Below are 24,009 nucleotides of genomic sequence, written 5' to 3' on the forward strand. Positions count from 1 at the left end.
AATAAGTAGTTTCTTTAGTTGAGCACTTGATATGATTGGAAAAATGGATAAATTCTCCTGATGAGCCACACGCTGGCTCTGACAGGCAGAGAAATAATCAAGCCAATCCAAGATCAGGATGAGAACAATAACCTGTGAATGATGTTAATCCATTATACAGTTTGAGGCAGAAAATTAGTTAGTGATAGCATGGTATAATGGGATACGAACAAGCAAAAAGATGACAGGTTCAGCAGGGGTGTATAGAAACACTTTGCATTTGTGAGAGAATGAACTTTTAGCAGCAGGGAAGAAATGAGAAAACTGTTGTGGTCTTTTGATACTTCCAATCTCAGCATCATATACATTACATCCACAGTTTTTAATATTTAATAGAATTTTACTCTCCAGCTCATCTATTGAAGCTGCTCTGCAAATCTCCCTTAAATATTCAAATTTTGAAGGTTGGGATAGATAGCATACCTGTTATAAGAAAAACATTATTTGGTTGCTGTCCTTCATAAGTTGATTTTGTGAGTTCATCTATGGCAGCTGCTGGGGGGATTTCTGTATGACAGGATACTCCTACTAAGTTTCATGGATCCTACATAAACATATTCTTTTCTTTAAGAAAAGTGAGTGAACATACAGAGACTCTACCTGTGAAATTGTTGTGTACCACAATACATTCTTATAGACAATCTGTAGAAGCTAGACCACACAGTTATTAGTGAAAGAAAATTTTTCACAAAAGTACTTTTCCATCTCTGACATCTCACTCCTGGTTGTCAAGGAGATGCCAACCCCTGTCTCTGTCTCTGTTGTGCAGAGGCTGAATACTTTCCCAAAGTTAAGGTTATTGTCCTCAACTTGTACATAGCTGCTTATTTGATCTGTCTGTGCCAGACGTGTTGAAAGTTAGTGTGCCTGAAAGCTGTCCACCTTTACAACTCTGTATCAGCTTGTTTGTTAGGAAGATAACTTCTTACCAGCTTGGCTTTTCTAACTGCAGTATTACCATTAAATGTTTGATTTGCCATTTGTTTGCTTGCTTTACAGTCACAGTACAAAAACCAACAAAACCTAGCAATTCAAAAGGAAATCCCTAAAACAAACTTCAGACAGGTAGTCCTCTTAGTAAAAACTTATATCTTAAGGATATTCTATGATTAAATAGAGCCCAAATATCGAGACATGCTGATTGCATATTCCTTGCCTGGGGGAAAATAAAAAAAAAAAAGAGAGACAAAACCAGTAAGGCCCAATTTTCTGGTCACAAAGTGATATTTATGGATGGAAAAAAAAATATTGCATGATATTGCTTACCTGGTGAAATACAAAGGCAGTATCAATAATGCAGAACATAGCAGAAAGAGTAGCCAAGTAATTGCTGTTTAGGGAAGTAAATGATGAAGCATGAATTATTTAGAGAATGTAGAAACTGACTTTCAAGTGGACACTGGTCTAAATGCTTCAGCTCACCACATAATTTTCAAGATTTCCAAACAATTAAGAACCTTGTGATACTTATTCTCTTATCATGAATTCAGCCAAGACAACTTAAATTCACAATTTTATGAGAAGAACCTTTTAACTTACTAATGGTGAAATCATCCTAACTCAAAAGAATAGAATTAAGGCAAAGCTATAGAAATGTTACAGACTCGATCTTGTAAGGTGTGGAATACTTTTAATTGTCAGCAACTTAAATGGCAGTTTAGAGAGCTCAGCACTGCACGGGATCAAATCCTGTGTGTCCTTACAATTAAATTAAAACTGCAATATCTGAAAGTAATACAGTCTTTTTGCAAATGAACATACAGCTGTTTTCTCATTAGTTTTTACATACACTGAATGTTTGTATTTTGCTTCTGGATTAGAAACAGCCCTAAAATAGAGATAATTTGCATAGATGTGGAAGTATAAAATACAGGTGCACAGACAACATTGCTTTAAATGATTCCATCAATGCATTTTTAATGCTATGTCTAGATTTATAAAAATAAGTTCTCTGGAAGCTGCTCCCCTGGAGTCAGAGTTGGGTTATTCATCAGGATGAGGATAGATGCCAGGACCCAGAGACCTCTGCATAGGCTGAGCAGAGCATGGTATCAGGCACATAAGAATACACAGTCATTCACTGCTTAGGTTGCTTCCATTTGTCCATTGCATTACTGATATTTGGATAGATGGCATGATGTTACAGATCCCCAAGGATTCCCTCTCTTGGTGAAAAGGTGCAAGGAAGGGACTGTGATTCAAAGACGTGCCCACCAGTCATAGCCTCCTGGAGCTACACTTTGGATAAAGTATGTCATATGTCCCTTCTTGCTCAAGATCATACCTCAGGACTAGATTTTCCCTTTAAAATTAAGATGCACAGCAGGAGGTTATTTCATACAAATCAGAGAAAGTCTAGTAATAAATACAGCCTTCCTGAAAATAAAATACTCTTCAAAGTATATAATTTTGTTTTGTGTTACTTCCACACACATTGCTGCAAATTCTGTGTTAGGTTTGAGCTATACTATACTGTAAAGAAGGAACTTGAATGTATGATTCTTTTTGTATCTTTCCCCTAAAGATGATTGCAATTATTGAAAGATGGATGTGAAAATAAACAGAAAATATTAATGCAGTGATATAAATTTAAGATGATGTATGGATTTTTTTGTTATAAATATAGCTAATAGGAATATCCTGCCCCTGCCTCCCCCCTTCGTCCTCATCAATACTGGAAATAATCTATTTAAAAATACCTTCAAATTTAAAGACCTAAGCAGAACTGAAATTGGCAAGGAGATTACTCAAATTGTTTAAAAGTTAATCTCTATGTAACTCTTTGCAGGAACAGGGCTAATAGCTGCATTGCTTTCTGTTTTACCTACAGTTTACATATCTTGTTTCTATCAGTTAGAAACTAGAAATTATTAAAAAAAAAATTTTAAAAAATCAGACCAAAAGTGGTGCAAACAATTACTCTGTTAAACAACACATTCCTATATTTCTTGCTCAATTTAATTCCTTTTACATTGTCTTAACTTTTAAAAAAACCTTTTTAGCTTCTTAATAGTGTATTACTGTTAATAGGCTATAAAGTTATCCTATAAAATAATGGATAAAGAGAGCTCCAAAATGTTTTTAATAACGTCCATAGTTTACTGCCATGACTTAAAAAAGATACCATTGTCTTGGGGTGACAAAACTCGATACTTTAATATACCCTCTAAATATTAAAATTAAAAATAAAATTACTAATTAAGATTTTAGACAACGTAGTAAAAGCAAGCCATACGTGTTGTGGTTTTGTTTTACTTTGGATTTTTTTCTTTTTAAAACAGTTTAAAGAAAACAAGCAGAAAAAAATACCCTACCAAGTAATATAGTATGATTTTGTTGTTTTTCATAACATTTTTGCCAGATCTGTCACAACTTTGTACAGAAGATTTATAGTTAACACCCAGTCTTCAGATTGAATGTCCAGAATTGGGAAAGGCTAAACAATCCAAGCAAACAAAATACAACTTGTCTGCAGGGGAAACAAAACATCTTTATTCCAAATAATGGACAATAAAATGTTATGAAAGAAAATTGGTAAAAAGACCACCTGAAGATCTCCAGCCTTCAGCTGTTGCTAACAAAAGGTTTATTTTTCTGATGAATTGAAAGCTGTATATGGTATGTAGTCAGAAAATTACATTCCTGCTACAGTGTCAATAAGTGGTTTCTATTAACTCTCACCAATGATTCTGAAAAAATGGGTCAGTCATTAGCATAATAAACATAATGGTCATTTGGTATACAGTGACTGCAAGATAATTACAAACTGTTTCCAATATTTGATCAGTTTTCAAGATCACTGAGTATTTCTGCAGTTGTGAAAGCTAACAAATAAATAGCAAATGCCAAAGCATATGATTTGCACAAGCTGGTAAGAAAGCTGTGTATTTCTTAGACTACTTGAAGAGCCTAAGAAAAAGATTTCAAAGATGTTACCAGTTTCCATTTGTGAGCAAGGAAATTAAATCTGTCATTATACAGTAATCATCAGGGCATTCTTTACTGACAACTGCTTGGAAAAGTGCAAGACAAAGTTATTCTGATCTGTTTGACTGATGAAGTTGCAGAGACCTGAGCAGAAAATCAATCAGCCTTTTCTTCTGGGTACAGTACAAGTGAAACAAATTTTGTTGAATAACAAATCTGGGAAATATGTCATGAGCAGAATCAAAACTTGCATACAAACTTTGTGGCTCTTGGGAGCTTTGATTCCATGGGTGGAGATGGTCTGCATACGAAGATGATCTTATGTAAATTTGGTGATGTTATGTAAATTTAGCGATCTTATGTAAATTTAGCTGCCTGAAAAGTCATTAACATCTTCAAATCCAAAACACGTATGTCCTCAGTCAAGGATACTTATAAAATAAGCTTGCTGTTGCGAATATACTTAAATAGAGAAATCTATTAGCTGTACACTCTTTAACATCATGTTTGCTGCACAGCTGATCTACGCCTTCAAAAACATAAATTGTGATACCTACTTGCAATATGATTTGGTGAATCTGCATCAGTCACACTAAAAGAAATATATTAGAACAACTGTGATGACCAAAGCTGTGCAGAGATGATGTGGCAGTGTAATTCAGATGATGAAAGAATCCCTGAGGAATACTGCGTGGAGGAGTCTCATAATAGTCAGATGAAATATCATAAGAGTTATCACAGTGCTTATCTTGAACCATATAGCATAGCACAGCTCTATAATGAGGATCCAAGACCCATTCCAAAGGCCACAGTTCAGTTCTCCAGCGCTGATAAATTTTGAGGGTGCGCTTGAGGTCACAAGTAATTTGAATTCTGCACAGTACAGAGCAAAATAGCAAATCGGAACATTAAAAAGCAAGTGTTCAGTAACATGTAGTTGTACCCATGGGTTGTTCTGCATATTTTGAAATAGATGAGCCCTCTAAGTAAAACAGCCAAGGGAAACAGGCAAGAGTTCGCTCATTAATTCTGATGGAATATTCTTCCACACGGTGAACTACTGCAAATGTTATTCAGAGTTGCTTCTAACAAACCTTAGTGGATGTGAAAATAAACAGAAAATATTAATGCAGTTTAAGGTTTCAGTCTGGATGACAGTTGCAGAATGGACTAAAATCCATGTTAGAACTGAGTCACTCCTCTCCTTGAGGTAATTGTAAGGAATGACTTACAGGAAAGAAATGTCTAGAAACTTTTCTCTATTTTGAGTTGACTGGAATCAAAGAATGAACTATGAAGGGAAGCCCTGGGGCTCACCTTACTCCCACATTTCATCAGCTTCCACCCTGTCTCCTTTTTCCATACAGACTCCCAGGTCCTTGGGCACTCTTCAGTGGTCTCTTTTAAACAGATCCTGGAGAGTGCTGCCCTGAGACAGTCTTTCTCACTGACAAAAAAATCTGTAGATATATGGCCGTGCATATGTATTCTTTGTAATTATGTATCAGTTACTTGAGAAACATTTAGGATTTTAAAAGTGGCAAAAATATTAGCTCACTGAGAAAATTTATAAACTGATTCTTCCAGCTTATTCCCTCATTAATTCCAACAAATTAATTAGCTTTTCCTTTTACAATTTTTCTGTTCACTGGAGTTTACATGCAAATAAATTTCTTCTTAATATGATAACTTCCCACTCTTTTTGGTGGATTCCATTTTGCAGTTATTTTGTAGTGTTTCTTGGGATCCAGCCTGCTGTCACTCAGGCTGGATAATTGAATAATTCACCTTTCTATGCATGCTATTATTCCATTACACAACTGCAAAACCAGAGAGAGACTAATTTAAAAAAAAAAAAAGTGGTTTAAAAAGTGTTTAGAAAAGTTTATAAAAAGCTTTTTGTATATGGAAATAGTCCATGCTTAAATGTGTTTTGTTTCATAGCCTGCTGTCACTCAGGCTGTTAACCACCAAGAAAATGCCAATGCCTCTCCTATTGAGTTATATGTGCTCATGAGCTTGGAGTGCTCTGTTTTAAAGATTTGCTTGATGTTCACTGGAAAAGCTAAACAAAAAGCAGAAGGAAGATTTTATTTTCTGTTGTCTATTTTTTTTTTTAGTTTTAGTGTTTGAACTGAGTTAGTTATCTTCCTTTTAAATTAATTACCAAAGATCACTAATGTGTGAAACTAGATAGTTCTTTTTCCTTACCAACAACATTGCATGATTTTTTTCTTTGTTTGGTTGGTTCTTTTGGAGAGCTACTATCATTTCAGATAAATAAGAGTATTTTCAGTTCAGCCCCCACAGTCACTCTCCCAGTAATATGGAGTTATGAACAGGATTTCTAACAATAATATTAAAGTACAAAGAACTATTTCATCAGGTATTAATTATACAATCATTTAAAAATACAAGATTTATTCTTTTCCAGGAGACATTAAAAAATAATATTTCATGTGTATACTTTTAAAAACTTGGATAAAATTGAAGCATCCTTTTAGATAAATCACTTCTCATATCCAAGACTGAAGGATTATTTCAGGGGTTATGTTGTTAAGAGATAATTATCCACTCTCCCTCTGTTTCCTTCTCTTTCCCTCTTTAAGGCAAGCTGATAAAAAGCAGAGCGATGCCATCACTGAATAAAAAAAAAAAGACATAGCAATTTCTCAGTTGAAAAAAAAAAGTCAGGTTTATTTTCAGTGTTAATGCTCACACAATGGAGAAAAACACTCTGCCCAAGTACACTTGGAGGCTTTTTCCTTACAAATTTATTCATTCTTTCTTTGTTGTTTCATTTGATCTGAAATAGCAGTAATCTGGCCTGTAAGTACATGTTTGCGAATTGTGAATAAAAAACACAGCAGAAGCCATTACTGGTTGTGTTATAGAAAAATTAGCATTTTGTAGCCATTTCTAGCAGATCGATCTTCTTTCCCCTTTGATTTAGCAGAAAAATTGGCTTCTGTTCTGTATGAAATAACAGATACACTACTTGAGTTAGTCTAGTAATAAAAGCAAAGAACTACTTGTATTTTTCTCTTCAATGCATCTTTTTATTTAAGAAATATTAATTTTGTGAAGAACCATGCATTGAGGGGCAATGCTCATCAGCTAAGTATAATAGAAGGGAAGGACATGAAGGTAATATTTGATAATACAAATGGAAGGAAGTAATAGGAGCCTTATAACTTATAACAGTCCTTATAACTTATTACAGTCACAGTTTAATATAGATGCTGTGTGAGTTCTGAAGGCTGAAATACCCTATATTTAATAAAATAAGAATGAAATCCTACAAAAATGTGCTGAGTTAGACTCATAGGAAAACAACAGCCAAAATCTCTATAAACTTAATCAATCTCTCTGATCACTATAGACACTCAATTAGTCAATAGCACGTTGTTTGATGAACATGCAACAATGTCTGGTAGGTGAGTGAAGTTCAGTTGTAGTTATGCATTTAGTTACAACTATTATGCAGTTTACAATCTGACTCAGTGCGTGTTGACAGATCTGTCTACTTCTTAATAAGAATCCATTCATGTCATAACTTATTGCCTTCCTCCTTTGAAAAACAGTTTTCTGAAAATAACTAGGAGCTTGTGGAAAGCCTTCTACACTGTCAATAATTTTGGTAACTCTGAATTCAGTTGCAATGATTTGCATCATCAGAAAAGCTATACTCTATGAAAGACAATACCATCTTGAAAATGTAGGCATTGCCTACATGGCACAGTATTCTGTCAAGAATCAGATTTTCAAATAGAGATACGTAAGTCAGAAATACAGGGCTTTAAAAACTTATCAGCACTTTAGAAGCAAGTGTGCAGTACTTACCGTTGCTTCTTAGCAGAGAACTGTCCTAGCTGAGTCCTAAATTAATGCACCGTACTGGCTCCTGAAGTTAAGTATTTTTAAAACTTGATTCTGATATTTCTATGGGCAGCCACTGAACTGTGTAGTTTTACTCTCAGTGCAGACTGTTAGATGAAATAGTGTTGAATGTTGTCCACAGAATTAGAACTCTTTGCAATAAACATTTTTTAGTGCCAGATAGAAACAGTTAGGCTGTTCTTACATGTACAGAGGTACTTAAGAGAGACTTTTCCTCAAATGGTACATGGAAACAAATAAAATTTGGAAATGCTCTGTCTCAAAGATAGGAATGAATTTGAATGGGGGTGTGTATATGTTATGGGAACAGCTGGCCATTTGTGAAACCAGTAGGCAAAGGTGACTCATTTTTGTGGCATGATTTCAAAAGTTATCTTTCAAAAAACATGTGCCTTTGCATGCAACATATCTGAGAAACAAGATATTCAGCATATCTTGTGTGTGTCATTTGTTATATCTCTGCTCTGAGTGAACTGAGTGATTGAGTTGATTGGGATGTTATTAGCATATGTCTGGAATTTAATGTGAATGCTTTATTCAGTTGTGACTTCCCCAAAGCACATACATATCTCCTTGAGGTGGTACATTTTCATGAAATATTTATGTTACTTGGTAGCATTGGATGATTTCTGTTTGAAAAGATTCAACATTTGTGAAAACAAAACAAAAGTATAAGGGATATCCCATCCCACCTGTGGGGAGGGGGGTAGTGACTCAGATTTGCAAATCCCCTCGGTGTGGATTAAGGTGAGATAACCCTCAAGGCCTGTGCATAAACATCAAATTTAATGGGAAATTTCTATAGAACAAATATTCTGTAAATGTTGCCCCCCTCAGAAGTATATCTACCTGAGCTGTGTGGCGTTATGGGAAATCAATGGTAAGCCTTATGTTACTTAACAACTTTAAAGGGGGGAGGGGGGGGGAGAGAGAGAGAGATTGCCAGTCCTGAATCTAATGTTAGATCTGCCAATGGGGGTATTTGGTGTAGAGCGACCAGAGACTCGTACCTGCCCCTATTTATGGGTTCCAGTCCTGTACTTCTGCAACTTTCTTGTGCCCCAGGCCCAGGAGTGGTTGAGACATCCGTCAGTCAAATCAGGAGAAGCGACAGTAGGCTCCTTCCCATGGCATAACCTTCTGGCCACTTTGGGATCATCCTCCCAGAAGTGTACATAAACTTTTTTCCCTTGTCTAGTCTTCCACTAGTACAATGGGAATAATGCAAATTTTGAAACTAATGTTTTTCAATTCTAATCTTAGCGTTGATTCATTATTCATTCCAGTGAAGCAGAATTTGATGGCATCAATGTCACGCTCAAAAGAAAGTGCCTCTTATTGGAAAAGGTAATCTATAAACCTAGGGAACAAGAAAAGGGGTAAAACATATTATTTGTGAAAAGTAACAGCATTGTTTAGAAATTAGACAGTTGATAATGTGTTGTGATCTGATGTTAAACAGGTTTAAAACCTATTTTTTTCATAGAGCCTATTAAATACTGAGTACTGTAAGGTACATAAGCAGAGATGGAAAATTATAGGGTTTTTTAAGATTCTTTTCAAAATGTAATTTGTCCTGTGCTTACCTTTGATAATCAACTAGAATCCCTATAATCTCTAAACTACATTTTTAAAATGACATATGAAAAAGCAAGATAAAACTTTTGAAACTGCTGTAAGTGGTATTTTCAGTTCAGTTGTTATCCTTTGACTTTTAGTTTCCATTAATTTTCAGTGAGATAGATAACCAGTGCTCAAGTAATGTCTGAAAATGGTTCTAAGAAATATTTTGCCAATAAAAGATTTTAGAAGCTTGACCTGCATGTCTTAATCCTAAATTCTCCTAATCTCTAAGAAAATGGGTTATCTCTCTTTTCAATAAAATTACATCTAACAGAGAAAGTGCATTTGGCCCCAAGAAATCATGCTGCACGTATTCCCAATACACTTCTAATAACCTTATATGTGAGTTGGAGTAGGTTTGGGAACTGCTTCTGGAGTGAGTGGGACACATGTGACGAAGGTGGTGGAATACAAAGTCACTTTTCAGCACTTTTATTTGTACCACTAAAATGAATCATTTAAAACCTTGGATTTTAATAATCCTTTGTAAGCATAGTCTAGAGAAATTGTTTTTGTAATTCTATCTAAGTAATAAGTATTTGTTTTGGATAGTCTGAACACATATTAAAATTGTAGAATAAAAGGAAGATCGGAAGAAACATCTGTAAAGATGTGATAGGATTGTGCACAGTGGAATGGGAAATCTCACAAAGTACTTTTGAATACACATTGGGTAATAAAAGAATTAAGTACTGTCTAAAGTGCATGCAGACTCAATTTTTATAGGCAATGGAATTATATAGAAATAGAATTTATAAGGGCAGTAAAGTTTCCATCAACTACAGTTTTGTCTGTTTTTTTCTTCTTTCACCCTTAACTGAGATTTATTCTGCAATGGAATTATCAGAGGATCTCAGAACTTGGTTGCGTATGATTCCATGTAGAGACAAAATTTGAGAAACTCAGGCAAAGATCTTGTAATAATATGAAAACATTCAGAGCAGTAACTTAAAAAAAACAGTCAAGCATTTAAAGTAACCTAACAGCACATCATTGAAATTAAAAACCTTAAAGTAATGAATTAATCCTGGTCAGACACCCCGAAGACTACCATTAGGATCCTGCACTCAGTGTAGAATACATAGAGCTATCCTTTCTGCACAGAGCAATTCAAGCTTGAACATTGATCCTGAAACACCACTGTCCCAAAAACAAAGGTTTCCCAGATTACCCATTTACCAAAATAGGATACAACATTGCTAGGCATACCTTGGTGTGCTTTATAGGACCTAGCTCTCTGGTTCCTGTCTTAACCCAGAGGCTCTTGAAATTATACTAACATTTTAGAGAAAATCCTGGCTACAGGTAGGTAGATAAGAAAATAAGTGATAGAGTTATGAACAAAAATGACAGGAGGCAGAAATAAAGGCAATATGCAATCTCTACTCCATGTTCACAAGGTTCTTGAAGACACCTTCAATTTCTCTATAAGACATTAGAGTAGGTCTTTTAGTCTTCGTTTTTCACATACAGCAAATCGTAACTTCATTAGAAAAGAGTGAAAATGAATGTGAAATTTGAATATGAAGTGAAATGTATTTTTCTAAGGTAATTTCAGTGCTGATGATACGATTCACATTTTATTGCAGGAGAGGAAAACATCTGCTGCTGATACTGCCATTCAGAGAGACCTTGACATGCTGGAAGTTGGGCAGAGAAGAATCTCATGAAGTTCAAAAAGGGGAAATGCAAAGTCCTGCCTCTGTGGAGGAATAACCCCATACACCAATACATTCTGACTGGTTAGAAGGCAGCTTTGCTGAGAAGGACCTCAGGGTCCTGGTGGTCATCAAGATGACCATGAGCCAGCAAAGCATCTTCATGGGAAAGAAGGCCAACAGCCTCCTTGGCTGCACTTGGCAGAGCTTTGCAACAGGTGATTCTCTCTCTCCACTTTGCACTCTTTAGGCCACGTCTGGAGTGCTGTGTCCAATTCTGGACTCCTTGGTACAGGAAAGACAGGGACCTACTCAAGTGAGTCTGGCAAAGGACCACAAAGATGGTGAAGGGACTGGAGCTTTTTTCACATTCTTTTTAGAGCCTGGATAAGTAAAGGCTCAGGGTGAGCATATCAATGTGTTTATAGATCTGATGGGAGGGAATGAAGAAGAGGGAACTAGACTCTTCTCAGTAGCACTCATTGACAGGACAAGAGGCAATGGGTAGAACTTAAAAGACATGAAACTCCATCTGAACAAAAGAAAAAACTTTCTTACTGTGAGGGAGATCAGCCACTGGAAGAGGTTTCCCAGGGAAGTTGTATAGTCTCTGTCTCTGGAAATATTAAAATTTGACTGGACATGATCCCGGACAATCTGATCTAGCTGATCTTGCTTGAGCATTCTCAAGCTCAAGGAGTAGGAGTGGCAGAGGAAGGACACAGGGAGAGGACTAGACGACCTCAAGAAGAACCTTCCAACCTCAATGATCCTGTGATTTGCTAAGAACAATTTTCCAAATTTTTTTTTCTGTAGACCAAATGGCTAGCTTATAATGATGCCATGAAACTGTGTAAAGAGTTCTACTAAATTCAAGATATATGACATTTACTGGATATTCCCTGTTCATAAGGTATGCTGCCCTGTCACAGAAAGAAGTTAAATTGGTTTGACATATGTTATTCTTGACAAATCCATTTTGGTTGCTACTAATTTCCTTGTTCCCTTCCGGGGATTTCCAAACATTCTTTTGATCATTTCACTAATAACTAAATAACGAATAACTAAATCATTAAGGTTGGAAAAGACCTTTACGATCATCAAGTCCAACCATCAACACAACACCACCATGCCCATTAAACCATGTCCTGAAGCACCACGTCCACATGTTTTTGAATACTTCCAGTGATGGTGACACCACCACCTCCCTGGGAAGCCTGTTCCAATGTTTAATCACTCTCTCAGAAAAGACATTTTTCCTAATATCCAGTCTAAATGGCCCCTGGTGTAACTTGAGGCCATTTCCTCTTGTCCCATCGCTAGTTACTTGGGAGAAGAGACTAACACCCACCTCACCACAACCCCCTTTTCAAGTAGTTGTAGAGAGCAATAAGGTCTCCCCTCAGCCTCCTCTTCTCCAGACTGAACAATCCCAGTTCCCTCAGCCGCTCCTCATAAGACTTGTGCTCCAGACCCCTCACCAGCTTCGTTGCCCTTCTCTGGACATGCTCCAGCAACTCAATGTCCTTCTTGTAGTGAGGAGCCCAAAACTGAACACAGTATGCAAAGTGCAGCCTCACCAGTGCTGAGTACAGGGGAACAATCACTTCCCTACTCCTGCTGGCCACATTATTTCCAATACAGGCCAGGACGCTGTTGGCCTTCTTGGCCACCTGGGCACACTGACAGCTCATATTCAGCTGGCTGTCAACTACCACCCCCCCAGGTCCTTCTCTGCCAGGCAGCTCTCCAGCCACTCCTCCCCAAGCCTGTAACGTTGCATGGGGGTGTTGTGACCCAACAGGACCCAGCACCTGGCCTTATTAAACCTCATACAGTTGACTTCTGCCCATTGATCCAGCCTGTCCAGATCCCTCTGCAGAGCCCTCCTACCCTCCAGCAGATCAACACTCCCACCCAACTTGGCATCGTCTGTAAACTTCCTGAGGGAGCTCTCAGTCCCCTCATCCAGATCATCAATAAAGACATTGAACAAGACCGGCCCCAGAACTGAGCCCTGGGGCTCACTTGTGATTGGCCGCCAGCCGGATTTAATGCCATTCACCACAACTCTCTGTGCTTGGACATCCAGCCAGTTCTTTACCCAGTGAAGAGTAAACCTGTCTAAGCCACGAGCCTCCAATTTCATCAGGAGAATGTTGTGGGACACACTGTCAAAGGCCTTCCTAAAGTCCAGGCAGACAACATCCACAGCCTTTCCCTCATCCACTAGGTGGGTCACCTGGTCATAAAAGGAGATCAGGTTGGTCAAGCAGGACCATGTTTCAGGAACGCAGGCTGGCTGGACCTGATCGCTCCTTGGTTGTCCTTCACATGCTCTGTGAGCGCCCTCAAGATGAACCTCTCCATAATCTTCCCCGGTGCTGAGGTCAGGCTGACAGGCCTGTAGTTCCTGGGATCCTCCTTCTGGCCCTTCTTGTAGATGGGCATCTCATTGGCAAGCCTCCAGTCTTCTGGGACCTCCCCTCTTAACCAAGACTGCTGATAAATGATGGAGAGAGGCTTGGCAAGTTCCTCTGCCAGCTCCCCCAGCACTCTTGGGCAGATCCCATCAGGCCCCATAGGTGTGTGGGTATCCAGGTGGCTTAGCAGATCCTTAACTGTTTCCTGCTGTATTATGGGGAGTTTATTCTGCTCTCTGTCCCTGTCTTCCAGCTCAGGGGGCTGAATACCCTGTGGATACCTGGTCTAGCTGTCAAAGACTGAGGCAAAGAAGGCATTGAGTACCTCAGCCTCTTCCTCATCCTTGGTAACAACGTTCCCCCCCATATCCAATAAGGGATGCAGATTCTCCTTGCCTCTCTTTTTATTGTTAATATATTTGTAAAACCATTTTTTGTTATCCTTGATGCCTGCGGCCAGACTGAGCTCTAGCTGGGCTTTTGCCTTTCTAATTTTTTCTCTGCTTGACCTAACGAGATCCTTGTACTCTTCGTGAGTTGCCTGCCCCTTCTTCTAAAGGTAATAAACTCTCCTTTTTCCCCTGAGTCTCAGCAAAAGCTCCCTGTTCAGCCAGGTTGGTCATCTTCCCTGCCAACTCATCTTATAGCACATGGGGACCGCCTGCTCCTGCGTCATTAAGATTTCCTTCTTGAAGACTGTCCAGCCTTCCTGGACCCTTTTGCCCTTCAGGATGGTCTCCCAAGGGACTCTTTCAACCAGTGACCTGAACAGGCTGAAGTCTGCCCTGCAGAAGTCCATGGTAGCAGTTTTGTTGACCTCCCTCTTTATGTCACTCAGAATCGAGTGTTCTATCATGTCATGGTCGCTAAACCCAAGATGGCCTCTGACCGTCATATCTCCCACCAGTCCTTCTCTGTAAACAGAGTGCAAAAACAGAGTGTAAACAAACAAATGTGCAAAGCTGAAGTGAAAAAGAAGGAAAGGTCTGTATTTTCATTTCCAATGATGGAAATGTGATCTCAGCAGTGATCTGTCACTGGTTATGAATAAAAAAAATTACTACAATTGGTGTTTTTATTCTGAAAAAAAAAAAGATCCTTCAATTCCCTTCATGGTCTCTTCCTTTTTAGACAGCACGTCATCTAAAATCAAGATATTGCAATTAATCACCCTGTTCAACATACATGAAGAGGGTATTATTATTAACATTTATTAAAATAAAATTCTCACTGTCTTCTCATTAGAAATATTAAAATACTGGATTCTGATGTTTAGAATTCCAGGACTCAATATTTAAAAATACTTGACTGTAAACTCCTTTGGAGGACAATTCATCCATCTTTGTGATATATCTCAAAGGGATGACCTCTAAGTATCTAAGACAAGAAAGGTTTATGAGCTATAAGTAAAAGTTGTGCAAAACAGCTACTGGTTCTCTGTACGCACCTAGGTTCAGAATAGAAGGGAGATGTCAGACGCACTTCCTTCCATCCTTCCCGGCTAGCTATGGCACTTTGTTTAATCTGTGATGATTTCCACTTAGCAGTGCATAATTCTCCCATCTAACATACAGAAAACCAGACATTATACACAGATTTAGTAATTCTCCAGGGAAATGCACTGGAGGTGCACTCAAACAGTGAGTGAACTCAAACAGTTCACATCCTGAACTAGCCAGAGGTAAATCATTCTTTACAGCAATTCCTTTTCAGACACTTAATTTGTGTAGTAGAAAACAATGTTCTATATGACATTCCAGGTATGTTAAATCACATGCACTTGTGATTCTGAAGAACAATTAGCTATTTGAAGTGCTCCTCATCTGGCATTTGTTTGTCTTTCATTAGGGACACTAATCAGGAAAATTCCATGTAGGTGGCTGCATACTATTTGCATAAAATCTTCTTGGTGTATTTTTGAGTATTTTAATTTTGGCTATTACAAATGTTGAACTCTCAATATATTGGCCCCAACTGCAACCTATGAGGACTGCATGGATGTCCTGGTTGCAGCTGGGATAGAGTTTATTTTCTTCATAGAAACTAATAGAAGGCTATGTTTTGGATTCGGGATAAAAAAATGTTGATAACGTGCTAATATTTTCAGTCGTTGCTGAGCAGTCGAGGACTGTCCAGCTTTTCATGCTGGCCTGCCAGCGAGTAGGCTGGGGATGCATGGGAAGCTGGGAGGGGACACAGCCAGGATAGCTGAAGCAAACTTGCCAAAGAGATATTCCATTCCATGTAACATCATGCTCAGTATATAACGCTGGGACGAAGAAGAAGGAAGGGGTGGAGGGACATTCGGAGTGATGGCATCTGTCTTCCCAAGTAACCATTACGTGTGATGGAGCCCTGCTTCCCTGGAGATGGCTGAACCCCTGCCTGCCCATGGGGAGTGGTGAGTGAATTCCTTGTTTTACTTTGCTTGCACGTGTGCAGCTTTTGCTTTACCTGTTAAACTGTCTTTATCTCTTATTCTTTCCCCCATCCCACTGTGGGGGAGTGAGCGAGCGGCTGTGTGGTACTTGGCCGACAGCTGGGGTTACACCACAACAGTGGATTAAATGACTTCACATCATATTCTTGTCATAGGCCTGATCTATAATTCCGGACTGGTTAAGCTGAAAACAGAACTGAAGAAAACAATACATTGTTTGCATAATTTCCTACTGGCCAAGAATATTTACTTGTCAGATGACCTCAGATAAGGTCCTGTGTCAGCCCAGGGAGATCCAAACTTGTACCTCTAATTTCTTTAGGCAATGCCTTTAAACCTACTCTGAGATGAAAAAAGGAACATTTTCTATTGAGGCTGTCATCATGCTAAGCAAGCAAGACTGATGGAACCAGAGGGAGAGAAAAAAAGGGAAGAACATGATTACAGTTTCACTGTTAGAGTTCTTATAAGTTAGAAACACAACTTTCAGACCTACTTCCAGGATTTGTTGTGTTTTTTGCTGCCTACTGTAAAATTCCGTGACTCGCTTAGGAGACAGAGAAAGGAACCTGGATTTACTTTCTCCCACCATGCAGTCACTTTCATTTTCCTTCTTGCAGCCCCGAGACTATTCCTACATCTGACTGTGCTTCAGCAACTGGGGAACTCAAAAGGGCAGGTATGCCCAGAACATCTAAAAGCCCAGTGTTAGATAGGTACTTTGACAGTTATTACATTTAATTGTTAAATGCACATATTTCTGATTCTATTATGCTTTTGTTTAAAGCTGGGAATTGAGGCAGACAGGGTAGATAATTTTTTATTAATCTTCTCAACTCTGCTGTACAAACAGTGGAACAATTTTTGCCAAGTAGGTGTATGGAATGGCATATTCATCAGCTAATTCAATTAAAATGATGAGCTATAAGGGCTAATGATGGAAACCATTGTTTATTTTTTTCACTATATTTGACAATGAAAAATGCTTTGAGAATAAGTAATGTAATTACTGCTAAATGCATTTAAGGGGTGTGGAAAGTACTTGTCAAGGAGAACAAACTGTATAGATATAAGATGTTACTCTGATAACTTCACTTTTGTTATTGAAGAATGCAGCAATGAAATAAATTCTTGTAAAATACAATTTTCCAGGGACTTTACTTTTCTGTCTCAACTTCACTGACCGAGAATTGTATTTCATTTTCAAAGAATAGGCAATTTCTTACATGTTATACAATTTCTGCCCTTGAAAACTGTCAGTTGCAATATCGAGGATTAAAATCTATTTTTAGTACCCAGAAAGCATGCCAGAACATGTTTTTATATATGGACTAAAATGAGGATGCCACCTGGTTAGCAGTTAGTATGTAAAATATATCGATTCTATAAGAAAATATAATTTCTTTTGGCTGAGAAAAGATGACCAGGAAATACTGTTTCTTCTATGAGAAAAGTCTATAATTTCTACAAAAAAAAAAAGAAAAAATAGCTTTATGGCATGTTTTAATTTAAATGAATCCTTCTACTCATTAATAAAATAAACTAATTAAAGATAGATGATCTCTTACTTGCTAGAGTTCTTGAGAAGTATCTGAAGGGCTCTTATTCTTGTTTAATATTACAACAGCTTGCCTGTAACTTTTTGTTTGTGCTAGAAAAAAGATTAATTCATTTCACAAACCTAACCCATGTATACCATGTGCATGGAATTTTCCATGTGCAAAATTGGAAATTATCAGACCAACATAAGAGGGAAGTTAAGCTCTGCCTGTCCAAGTGTGAAAGATTTTTAACACACAGTAGCACTGCACAGCAGTCTACATTAGGAAAGCAACTTGACAGAGCAGCTAGGCTTTACCAAGAGCATAATTTTACACTAATTTTAGGAATAAAATATGCCTCTGGAGAAAGTTGTCAAGAGCCTCTTAAGGATCAAGTGTGGTCAGACTCCCACTTTATCCCTCATCGTGTTCATTGACATAAACTTACCATATCATTACCAGCTATCTCAAGGGGATCTACCAAATTAAGCACTGCATCTTATCTGATCTACCGGGATATCATGTGTGGCAGGAAAATGTCAGAGAGAGCCACCACTGCTGAATCAGACATTTGAAACCTCAGATGTTTTATTATGTGTTATTCTTTCCATGTATTCACTTAACTAGCTTTGACTTGCACTATTGTGCCACTCATTCTGATAATTTTGGTTTCATTCACTTAATCTCCTGTAATGAAAATTGGAGAAAGTGGACATCTGTGAGACTTAAGGGCTGCCTTAAGCACAGCAAAACCATATGTGCATGCGGGGGTATGTAGAGAATAGTTCATGGCGATGAGAAACTCAGAATAAAACTTTTGATTTGAGACAAAACAGACCCAAAACTAGTAGGGAACTGAGCCCTGTTCAACAAGTCACTAGCCAAATATTAGAGTTCAGAGTTCCTGTATAATGACACCTGCCTCCTGGATCATGAATGCAGTGGACATGGAAGAAATTATATAGCATATTGCAATAATATCTCTAAATAAGTAATGCAGCTCCTGAACTATGTGCAATGTGGCATTAGACACATGGCAGTAAACACAACTGCAGAATAAGATGTGATACTTTAGTCTCTACAACTATGCAATTAAGAGTAGTTTGGCTAGGTCTGGACTGAACTGAACACTCACAAACACAGATTATATTTCTATTGTCACAATGCCTTTTCCTTGTTTTCCCTAGGCAGGATTACCTTCTGGACATGATCCCTCTCTACCCTTCTGCCAAGGATTCTCTCAGCTGCTCACAGAGTTCTGAATCTAAAGGTTTGGAGCCTGTAATAACACATTTACTGTTTGTCCCTTCTGCACAAATTTTCCAGCTGTGAGATGAGCAAGTACACTCTGCACTGGGTGAAGAACTGGCTGAAACACAGAGCTTAAAGGATTACAGTGAATGGGGCTGCATCTCACTGGTGTCCAGTCACCAGTGGTGTTTCTCAGAGTTCAATTCCAGGGACAGTTCTGTTCAATATTTTTATCAATGACCTAGATGTGAGAATTGAATGCTCCATTAGGAAGTTTGCTCATGATACTGAACTGGGAGGTGCTATTGACTCTCTTGAGGGGTGAGATACCTCGCGGAGGGATCTAGATTGATTGGAACATTAGGCATTCTTCAACAGCATGAAATTTAACAAGAACAAAATTCATATTCTGCACCTGGGATGGAGTAACACCGGACACAAGCATAAATTAGGAGAGGAGTGACTGGAGAGCAGCCCTGCAGAAAGGGATCTGGGGGTGCTGGTCGACAGCAGGCTCGATAAGAGTCAGCAGTGTGCCCTGGCAGCCAAGAGGGCAAACTGCAGCCTGGGGTGCATCAAACACAGCGTAACCAGCCAGTCAAAAGAGGTGTATTCAGCAGTGGTACAGCCTCAACTTGAGTACCATGTGTGGTTCTGGGCCTTACAATTTAAGAAGGATTTTAAGGTAATTCAATGCATCCAGAGGAGGGCAAAAAAAGCTGGTTAAAGGGCTTCAAGGCAAGTCCTATGAGGAGCAGCTAAAGACTCTGGATTTGTGCAGCTTGGAGAAAAGGAGTCTGAGGGGAAACCTCATTGATCTCTGCAGCTTCCTGAGGAGGAGAAGTGGAGAGGAAGGTGCTGATCTCTTCTCCCTGGTATCCAGTGACAGGATGCATTGGGAATGGTTGAAAGCTGCACCCGGGGAGGTTTAGAATGCACATCTGGAAATATTTCTTTACCAAGAGGTTGGTCAAACACTGGAAGAAGCTTCCTAGAGAGATGGTCGATGCCCCAAGCCTGTCAGTGTTTGAGAGGCATTTGGACAATGCCCTTAATAACGTGCTTTAACTTTTGGTCAGCCCTGAATTGGTCAGGCAGTTGGACAAATATAAATTACATGTATTATTTTGGGCTTATAATTATCATTGCCTGACATTATAAAATTAATTCCTTGTTTGCTTACTTGCTACTTTCCTTCTACTGCACTTATACAGATACTACACAAATAGCTTTCTTTTAATCTATCAAATTTACCTGGTGTTTTGCTTTCTTTTTGTTTCCATGGAAACAAAGATGATTTTTAAGGAGATAGAAAGAAATGCAGGTCATCACAAAGCCATTCCTCAAGAACCAACATCTTGAGATATTCTAGTTTTGTCCAAGAATTCCCACCTTGCTACCTCCTAAGAGGCATATTTTCTCCACAAAGTCCTTGGAGGTCGTATTTTTGTGTCCTTCTACTCATACAGAAATTAACATAGCACCTTATAGAGTCCTAACCTAATTAGGCAATGGTATACTATATTTAACTCTGAATAAAGAATACAGTTCAACCTTACATGATCCTACATATATAAGAAGAGCCTCGGGGACTTCAGCTAGGTGCCAGGGCAACTGAGAGCTGAGCACCAGATTGCTCATTGCTGCAGCTCTGCAGGTTCAGTTTGGCCAAAGTGCTCTGATGCCAAGTGGTATGCTAAATGTGAAGTTACCAACCTATTTTCTCCAACCAAATGTACTTAAAGCTGCTGTTTAAGTGGATTGTTTAATTCCTGTTCTCTTGTTACTTTGAGCAGGAACCTGCTAGAACATCCTCCTTTCCCTGACATATCATGATTTATTTCCAGTTAAAACTAGGACAGGAGAAGGTGGGAATAGATGGGGAGAGATGATACATCTTGACCAGTCCCATTATACAGTCTGGATATAAGTAATCTACATCTGAAATCTAGTATCCTTTCCTGGAAGCTGGAAAGCCCTGGTGAGTCCCACAGCTTGAATATATACTAAAAATTCCAGGATCCTGAGCATTTCTTGGGCAATAGGGGTGTGTTTGTACTCCAAGTGCCCAAACCAAAATGTTTCCCAATAGGTCTGAATTAAACAATTTTGTGACACTGAGATTAATCCCCGGGAAGTGAGGGTGCTCTGCCATTTTCACTGTTTCAAGGTACAGGACGATCAGTATTCAAGACTTTGAATACCACAAAGATATTCAAATCTGTATGTCCCTATTGTATACTCTAATGGTAATAATAGATGGTAGTAATTGCAGCTCCTGCTTCAATTGTTCTCAGTGCTCTTTCAGAGGTTTCCATTTCCACACCAGCTGCTCATGAAGTGGCTGCTGACAGTTTAAAAGTTACAATACTGTTACTGATTTTAGGATTTCTTTATATAACAACATGTAATTTTCAGTGATTCCAGGAATGATAAAAAAGGAAAAAGAAAAAAAAAAAGGCTAAATGAGACCTCACTAATATATTGCTTAGGATGGGAATTATTTTCATTATTTCCAGGTAAATTGACCCTAATTCAAAATTTTTGCCTGACTCTAAGAAAAAAAAATCTTAGGACAAGACAGGAGAATGAACAAGACATGGGAATGGATGTTCTAATGATATACAGCTATAAGGGAGACCAAGGGGATATGGGGATTCATGGTCAGAGCCTTGCATCTATTAACAAAGAAGAAAGAAATGTCTTCTGGGCAGCAAGATTGCCAGCAAGGGATTTCAGAAAAGGGAAAAGAGAACATGCTATTTGGAAGACTGTTCCTAAAACAATTCTTAAGGACTAATCTTGGATATCACAAGAGATGTCTAAATGAAAATTGCAGAATGCAGTTATAATTAAAAAAATAATAAAAAGAGAAAATTTAACAAAATTAATAGGTGTAAAAATAATACAAACAAAGCTTTAATGCAGCTACATGAACCTATGGTAAGATCTCATAATTACTTGGATAATTTCAGAGAGTACTTCCATGTGAGATGAGATTCAGAGGAGGACATCTTTTTCAGAAGTGTACTCAGAACAATTAATAACAGGAAAAAAAAAGTGCTTATTACAATATTTGTTTGTTTTGCCACCCCAGGCCAATATCTTTGATTTTCTGTATACATAAAGACAATGAGCTGCTGTTACCTGGCTCATTGTCACCTTCTGGCATCCTGCCCTAAAGGTGTTAGAAAGATGTAAAAGTCACTGAGACTTCATCTGTGCTTCTTTGGTTTTTTTCTGTGAAAACTTAAACCACTAAACCAGAGCAGATATAGTCCAGCTTTTTGGGGAAGCCTCTCCCAGGACAATTATCTCTGTTCACTTTGTTTTCCCAGCACTTACCAGAATCATCTAATAAGTTAAAGATGGGCAGATGCAGTCAAGATCTCACTTACTGAGCAGTGCTTTCGGGTAGGCTTCACCCCATTATGGTAAAACCGTGGTGTTGTCTGCAAAGTTGATGCCTGTTTTGCTGTAGATGTGGAATAAAATGCCACAAATAAGATAACCTTGCTGATAAAGAAAGGATGGTCTTATTTTTGAGGCAAATGAATTATGACTGAAGAAGTGGTTTCTTTCTGACTTTGATCTTATTCCTTTGAGGCTACTGAAACCAATGCAACCCATTTTTGTACAATGCGCAAATTGTTTCATGGGTTTCTGACATTAGGTCTGAGTGGCTTATTTCCAAATTTCTGAGTGTGCATACTTGTGACTGATGTTGGAGGGTTATGCCCTGAGTACTTGCAGATTTGCAGACCATTAAACTGTCCTGAAAGACTGGCACCAAGTGTGAGTAGACAATTTTTACTCTAATAATTCTGTCTTCAATTCACTGCCTGCAAACGAGCAAAACGCCTAGTGGTCTTTCAGTACCTTGTGAAAAAAAAAAAACCTGTTACTATTTCAGCAGTGTTCAGATATTGTAGTGATGAGTACCATAGGAAAACCCAGGACATTTAAAAATTCACTTTTCAGAGTGGGTTTTAAGAGCTTACAGTAAATAAGGCATAGACCAGACTTTGAATGATGAGTAAAAACCAAAATATTGAATAGTTTTTCATTAATCACTGCTCATTTCATGCTCTGAACAAGACAGGAGACCTCTGTAACAAAGCAGTAGACGATAATGTAATTAAAGAGACTAGAATTTTAGTGTACTTAATACTACAATATCAATACTCTTCTTTTAAAAAGAGGGTTTTGCTGGGTTTTGGAGGGTTGTTTTCTTTAGTTTTGAGGTATGGAAACTTGTAGTTAGCTCCTATGAAGATAATGAAGAAGAAGAAAAAAAGCTGAAAATACATAAAACAATATGTAGTAGAAAAGATAAATTAGGAGTTTTCAGTTTGTCTTACACTCTAAACAGATAGGAGCAATAAATGAGATTAAAATGCACTGTTATACCTTTTTTAAAAAGTCTGAACAATTAATAATTGCACAACAGGATGAGCTGGAACACACGACATTGAGGCCAAGCATGTAACAAGTTTCAAAGGTAGATTAGACATTGATATAGTTTAAGGAAGATAAAAATTTCCATGTTTCAGTGTTAGAGCCTATCTCAAAAGGGGATTAAAAATATACTTGTTTGGTAGTTGGTTGATAAACCAGCACTTACACAGATGTCAAACTTTTTGTGTCTCCCTTTGAAAACCATGGCCATTGGCAGAAACTGCCCAAACTTTTTGTGACAATTCCAGTGTGAATTTTTAATTTCTTTTCCCATAAATTATCTTTATCTTCAGATATTTGTAAAATACATTTTCTACCTTCTTTCTTTCCTGCTTTATTATTTCTTTAATACTGACAAGGTATAGGAAAGTTCTGTAGTGCCTTTTTACAGGTGGTTATCTTATTTAAGTCAATAAAAACATTAGAACTGAAAATCCTTTAATAATGAGAAATATTTTATTGGGAACTTCATTTGGAGCACCATACATCTTCAGTCTTGATTCTGTGAATTGTGCTGCAACTTTTCAGATTTATATGAATACTTTTCTTTTGTATTTATTTTGGGCTAAAAAGTGCATGTCGTTTACAGAAGGTGGTATTTACGTGAGCATACGAAGTGACACTAATAATGTTCAGTTGTTGCAAATGAATAAATTAGGCACATTATAAAAGTCAAGCTCTTACAGGAGTTATCAGACACATCTTTGAACCTATTAAGAAGTTCATATTTTCCTTTATTAGTACTAACA

The sequence above is a fragment of the Phaethon aethereus genome (genome assembly GCF_964289735.1).
Source record: "Phaethon aethereus genome assembly, chromosome: 2".
Lineage (NCBI taxonomy): Eukaryota > Metazoa > Chordata > Aves > Phaethontiformes > Phaethontidae > Phaethon > Phaethon aethereus.